Consider the following 7,500-nt stretch of genomic DNA (forward strand, 5'->3'; position numbering starts at 1 on the left):
GACCTTTGACACCAAAATCTATAAGTGTCTCCCTCTATCCATGCTATATCTGCGTATGAAGTTCATAGGATAAATACCACGAGTTATTGTGTGACAAAGAAAGTGTTGACGGACAGTTGGACGGACAAAGTGATTACTATAGGGCTCCCGCATCTTTGATGCGGAGCCCTAATTATATTTAGTAGCTAACTTGTACATACACCCTTTCTTACACAATTTGTCCATTCAAATGATAATATGAAGTCGCTTTTTTTTCATTAAAAACTTTATGAAAATATCAAAATATTTACAGACAATCCTCCCTGTTAATACATAAAGAAACAAAAGAATGGGAATTATTCCCCTTTGATTGCAGGCATCCCAATAAAAAATCATACATATCAAAACTGTTGCATCACATGGATATTTACTTTCATATCCACTTCAAATTTTGATTTTTCTCAACAAATGATAGCACTACAATAAAAATAAGGTATAAAAATGTAAAAACCATACATCATGTATATATATGTATTAAAATGAACTTCAGAATTCAGAACAAAGTTCTGAATTCTAAAGTTAATGAAAATATCAAAATATTTACACAGACAATCCTCCCTGTTAATACATAAAGAAACAAAAGAATGGGAATTATTCCCCTTTGATTGCAGGCATCCCAATAAAAAATCATACATATCAAAACTGTTGCATCACATGGATATTTACTTTCATATCCACTTCAAATTTTGATTTTTCTCAACAAATGATAGCACTACAATAAAAATAAGGTATAAAAATGTAAAAATCATGCATCACATTGATATTTATTTTAACATCAACTTTTCTCAATGATAGATTATCAAAGTGTGAAAAGTTTTACCCTTTCGTTACCCGTCTATCGAAAAAAGAATAAAAATGATATTTTAATTAATAAACTTTAGTTACCTGCACCCCTAGGTAAAATTAAGAGGTAAATACAATGTCAACAACCCCATAAATCAGTATCAAAATTCCAATGATACCAAAAAAAAGATACAATGTAAAGGTAAGTAAAAAAAAAATGTATTACAAAATATGAACATTTGCTTTTAATGTCCATTTGCCAAAACATTCTCATTCATTAATAAATGGTGCTCACACATGAAATGTTATACACAACCATCATATGATAAAAAGGAAGTAGGCAACCATATAAAAAACATTATGACTACCACAGATTAAATTTCTATTTTACATGTGGACATTTACTCTTAATGATTACTCGCATTTTTTTCTCAACAAAAGACCCCAAAAATATATAGATGAATTATGTCCCTTTCTCCACTATCAAGTCAGTCATTAAAAAATATGACTAGTGCATTGTTTATAATTTACAGAATACTCTATTATACTTGCATACTGAATTTTACAAGAATCTCAAGAGGAGAGAAAAAATCATTTTTTCTGAAGTTGCTTGGCTGATGCTCTGGTTTGCATTCTTCTTTTTTCTGCAAGAGGAGATTTGGTTTGGGTTGAAGTAGCTGTTGTTTTTGGCGGTGTTTGTGTTTGGACGGACACATTTTGAGTTTGCCTAGAGGTCTCTGGATAGGTCATGTCTGATGTTTGGGTGGACGAACTGGTATTCGTTGGGTCAGAGGTCTGTGAGCTAGTTGCGTTTACTGACATGTTCGTCATCTGAGATGCATTCAACAGCTGGTAATGTTGGTGAAGTTTTGCCCTCAGTTTGATGATGACAACAATAAGAATTTTAGCTGCAACTGTTATTGTAACAGCCCATGCCAGAAAACCTATTTATATAGGAAAAATATATCAATTAAAAGAAAATATTTGATGCACAAAGAGAAAAAAAAATGATTGCTTTATCATATATACCTTTATCTTATAATGTGGACAAAATTAAACTATATGTTAAAATATTTGATCTTAATTGATATCATTAAAGGAAAATATTTAATAAATGCCAAGAAAAAAATGATTGCTTATTATATACAACCTTTACATTTTGATGTGGATGAAATTAAGCTATATTTAAAAAATCTGATCTTAAGATCATTTTAATTTCTATCTTTTTTACATTACCATTTGACAAATCATCATCATCTTCCTCAACACTGTTGGGCACTCCTGAAATAGGAAGTACTTTTAATTAAAAAAAAAGCAGGTAGAATGAGAAAGTCATTGAGTCCAAATTTGATAATAGAATAATCATATGTAATTGGGTGGATAATACTTGCTCCTAAGACCTTATCTAGAGATAAACTTAGTGCTCAAGAAGACATTGTCATTTCGTAAAAATGGGAAAAAGAAATAATGCAGGGGTAAACTACATCAAAATAATGCCTAAAAATATGAATGCAATTTTTTTTTTTATTTTCTTTTGAAAATTCTAACCTGTGACCATATTTTGTTTGGTCAACAAATTCCAGAGTCTCTCTTTGGGTCTCCATTGTGTAGTTGTTTGTGTTGAAACTATAAAAAAAAAATCAACAAAATTAAATGCAATAAATAATTATAAAAAATTTTTTAACTGTGACTAAATATCAAATGCTACAATTTCATAAAAGGTAGTTGTTCACAGTTGTTAATGTTAATATTGAAGTCAGAAATCTGAATTTCAGAACCAAACAAAATGATAAGTTTCATCTGGTGATTTTCTATTTTGTTATTTCCCAATGGTCCTCACTGTTTACAAAAGTGCTTTCATTGAAAACTGGAGGGCGTTTAATTTAGACTTTGTATTGTCGTGTGAGTACCAAAAGCCTTACCTTTCTGAGGTACTCTTGACACTTCTGTTGACACTTCTGGACCTCTTGTACTTGCTAAAACAGAGATAATTACAATGTATACAAGTTGTATCTCATGTTCTTTGTGGGTTCTTGCAATAATCAGTGTCACTTGACATCTTTTATTCTGCTTACCAATGGCTTGAAATGAATGGCCTTTTTGCTGTATGCGTTCTAAATTGATGGGTATCTTGAGATAATGTGTCATAGCGACAGTGTATTATTGGTATACTCATCTGTGTGACTCTACTTATTTGTATTTGATAATGTACCCCATTTGTTTTAATTCTTACAAAGTAATAATTATCGTGACTTACGTGTACGTCGCCTTTCTGTTGTCTTTCTCACGCCAATCACGCGAAAGGGTTCTGTAAAAGAATTCAGAGGGGGCGTCTCAAAATATGAAAAAAATCTTAAATTTTCGTGTTTTTTTAGAACATAAACATACGCACACACAAGAATGGTAGGTAGTATATCTTTATACAAATATTCATCTGATCATTGATAATAACAAGCTGGCGAGATATTAATTTTCTATGCTTAAAACTAATATGTATATTTCTCCGAGATTTTTGGTTCAGTCTGTATTTGGGGTAACGAACCCGATGATATTGTGGAGTAAATATTCCCACAAATACATTATACCACAGGAGTCTTAAGTTTTTTTCAATAATAGAGTTAAAATAAAATAAAAAAAAAACCCACACACCCTACTAAAATAAAAACACGTGTTTTCTATTAGGGTGTATTTTTTAGCTCTATTATTGAAAAAACTTCAGACTCCTACATGTACATGATTATGCACAGTCACTAGGCGTGCATAGTTAAATTTTCTAAATTGTATTGAAAAGTTGCTTACCACAAAGTGAGTTCCTAGACTTCAGAGGTCTGCGAGGGTGGATTCGCACGGCGCTCGGGTCACCTATTATTGTCACTTTCTGTAGGTGACACGAAGTTACGTAAACATCTCTCACCTTAGCAGAAAAAACCGTAATTTCTCTACAGGGGAGAGTGCATGTTTTTATTGACTTGGAAAAAGTTAAGCCTACTGTGGAAACGCAGATTAAAACCAATAACATGACTGTAGCCATTTTCGACTTAATCTTATCTGGGGTTCACAATCTCCAAATTAGTCTCGTGAGGGTTGACCAATAAAAATCACGGTTATATCATCGTGATGCTGAGGACTAAGTTTGGTAATAATAATATAGTGGCGGATCCAGGGACTTTTTTCAATGGGAGGGAGGGGATGGGTTCCACTATTATTTTTGGTTTTAGAAGAGGATGGGGAGGGTTTCACTCTCCAAATGCGTTATTTTTACCCTATTTTGTAAAATTTTCTGACGAAATTGTCCCTCTGAATCCGTCAATGTATACTATATACAACATACACATTATAGGGCTAAATTTGTATAAAGACACACATATATATATTTTTTTTTATTCCCTCAGAAAGTTACTTAGTTTAATTTAATGATTTACACACTAAATCTGTGTATAATTCATAGCTTAGGACATGTTAAAACAGTAATTATAAAACAGCAATTATCAGGTCACATTGTACTTCTGCGCAGGTATGTCGTGACAGAGCGGTATTTTTGAAGCCAGAATAAATTTACCGGGTTAAATTAAAACGAAACATACGTCATATGAACATGATGAATTAGGTTAATTACATATGCATTGTCATAGTGCGTCGTCACGAAGTGTCAACCTCTTAATTCTCTTAATTCTAAAGGATATTTTATTTTTCACATATCAAAATTAAAAGTTAAAAATGGAAAACTCATACAAGTTAATTATTACCGCCTCCCGGAAAACCCTTTCCTTCAATCACCTCGCGATTTTCATCTTTGGAGGGTATAAAGATGTGGAGGACTGTGGTCATTACACATCAAGGACCGAGATTAAAATCAACATGGCTGATGAATACCTTCCGTTTTCGTAAGTTTTCTTTAAGTATGTCTAACAATCGTTTCTGTTTTTAAAAGCAAAATTAGCTCAGAATCTGAATTCCTTTATTTATTATTATTATTATTTGTAAATGCACTACATTATACGCTGTACTAGTTTGATGCATAGCACATACATGGCTTAAAATATGCACAGAAATGCAAAATCTGTCGTTCTTATAGTCCTGTCGTCCATAGCTTCCATTCCAATCAAATGTATTTTAAAAACAATTTGACTAGTTTATTGATTTCGTACGGTCAGAGATTTTATTTATCTAAATTTCATTTAGCGGATATTTTAACAGTCCAGTCGGACGTCTATTCAAAAAAAAAAAAAGAGCGCCCGTGACAAAATTCATGCGTCTCGGTCGGTCGGACGTACGGCTATTTCAAACGCTGAATAAGTAAAGATTCAGTTCTATAGGAAAACACCCCATGATTTCATTTTGTTTTGTTTTTTTTACAGATTAAAAGAAATAAAAAGATAACATCCTTATGATGAATAACAGGATAGTTATTTTTTTTAAAATTTTTATTTATTAATTTTTCTTTGGTAAGTTCAATTCTATAGGACAAAAACCCACAAGAAATAAAAAGGTAACACCCTTACGATAATAAATACGATAATTATTTTCATTTTATTTGTTTTGGTAATAGTGATGAAACAGATTTTGAGCAGTTATTGGAGAGTTTGGATGAATTTACAACGCAGTAAGTATTTTGTAATTGCATTCTATGTTGTAAGATCTGACTAATTGTGTATTGAAAACGTTCTCTTCTTTTTTATACGCTGCTTTCAAATCACTTTTTTTTTTTGGTTCTTTTTGTTCAGTAAAAAAAAAGGACAATAACAAAAAAAAAAAAAAAAAAAAGAGGTTAACTTATTGTAATTTCATTATTAACCATTATCCTTTATATTCTTTTTTATCTTAAAGGTCTTCCTCCACTCTTCTTAAAAAAGAAACACCATCTGAAGCAACAGGGCCTTCTCTTTTAAAGACTCTGCTAACGAAGAATGTAAATGTAAAACCTACATCAAAAGTGGAGACCCTACCCACACATTCCCTCCCTAAAAAAAATAGCGAGGGAATTAAAAAAAATCCTATGACATCAGAACTACCTCTGAAAAGGTTAGGATATCTTTATTCTTTGTTCATATTTTACTTAAAGAATATCAATGATAAAAATATTTATTATTAGAGTAAATATATTTTTGTATAAATATTTTTTTTAGTTACGCTACAACTACAAGTAACTTTAGCGGCTCGACATCGCGATCAGTGCATGATGAAAATTACCCCCCTCCTCAACCAGAAGAAGACACAGTGATTAATGTAGAGGACTCCATTCTTACTACACTTCGGTAAATTTAATATACATGTATATAGAAAAAAAAAGGAATATAATCATGCTTTTATTCCCGTATATTCCGGGGTTCTTTTAATCATTCTTTTTTTTTTAAATTATTTTTTTTTTTAAAAGACGGAAAAATCATCAGAAGTTGAGAGCATTGGAAAAAAGATTATATGAACCAAACGTGGTTCAGGTAGTTGCGTCCAGGGAGTTCAAAGTCCTACAAAAGTTACAGAAGAGGATGTCTGATGATATGGAACAGAGTGAGATAATAATAAATTATCTCGCAGACAAGTATGGTGAACCAGAGAAGAAACGCGTAAAATTTACAACTCTGCAATAAGGGAAAAACTATTCATGAAAACAACGCCTTCGAAAAAAGATTTACCCAACCACAGATCATTTCGGATTACCGGAGAGTTTCAAGTGTTCGAAGTGTTACAGGAACGGGTATCACAAGACATACAATTTATAGTGAAAGAATTACTTCTCAGTAAACGGAACATAAAGAACATTTTACGGGTTGATAGTGAAAATTTCTTTTGTATATAATAGTTACTATTCTTATTTTGTCAACAATAAATCTCGTAAAGAGCTTTGTACTATTTTTTTTTTTTAGTTTTGTTTTTCTGTCTTTGAGAATTTTGAAAAACTGGGTAATAGTAATACATGCACACTGAATTTATCTTTTACATAAAACTTAAATATAGTAAAACACGTACCTTAAGAGTATGAAATAAGAACCCTGGCTTTCTCCAAGTCTCCCTGTACACGCTCCTGTATACGAGAAGTCCCTTACATCGGTTATATATGTATGTGCCTGCAGATGGTTTGACCTCAGACTGTTTTGAGTGTGTCTTACCTTCAGACATTTATGACCTTGTTTACCCTTGATCTTATACCGTCCTTGTGTCGACTTCTTCTATGACCTTGTACTTAGACGATCCTGACATATATCGTGACTTATTTGGATGCTTTATTAGCCCTCAGACGGATAAGATGCCCTCAGACTTTATGACCTTGTTCTTGACTTTGGTATGACCTTGTCCTTGACTTTGTTATGACCTTGTATCTGACCTACTTTTTGACCTAGTATTTGACCTCCTTTTGTGACCTTGGCCTTGACCTATATAGATGGGGTCATGATGACGTCATTGCCTGCAAAGCCCACAGACTATACCCCTCACTACTCCTGTACGTCAACTGGTTTCTACAGTCATTCTTGTCTGACCTTCAGTCATGGATACACGGAGAGTTTTAAGAGCGAGACGCCGCCAGGGAATACAACAAGTGGAGAATTTAACCATAGTAGAAGATTATGTAGACGAGATGGAGATCTGGGACAATTTAGTACAGAGATGTCGCCATCGATTACGCTGGGGCCGATCTAAAAATTGGTGTTTTGACTATGTATTGCGGTCACATGAAACAGT

The 7,500-nt window shown here is 32.6% G+C and overlaps 1 pseudogene; it reads left to right on the forward strand.

The window, feature by feature from the left end:
* The first annotated feature begins 4,197 nt into the window (after positions 1 to 4,197).
* Positions 4,198 to 6,674, forward strand: LOC125656164 (uncharacterized; annotated as a pseudogene).
* The last annotated feature ends 826 nt before the right edge of the window (positions 6,675 to 7,500 follow it).

The sequence above is a fragment of the Ostrea edulis genome, chromosome 8, assembly GCF_947568905.1.
Source record: "Ostrea edulis chromosome 8, xbOstEdul1.1, whole genome shotgun sequence".
In the NCBI taxonomy this organism is placed as follows: Eukaryota; Metazoa; Mollusca; class Bivalvia; order Ostreida; family Ostreidae; genus Ostrea; species Ostrea edulis.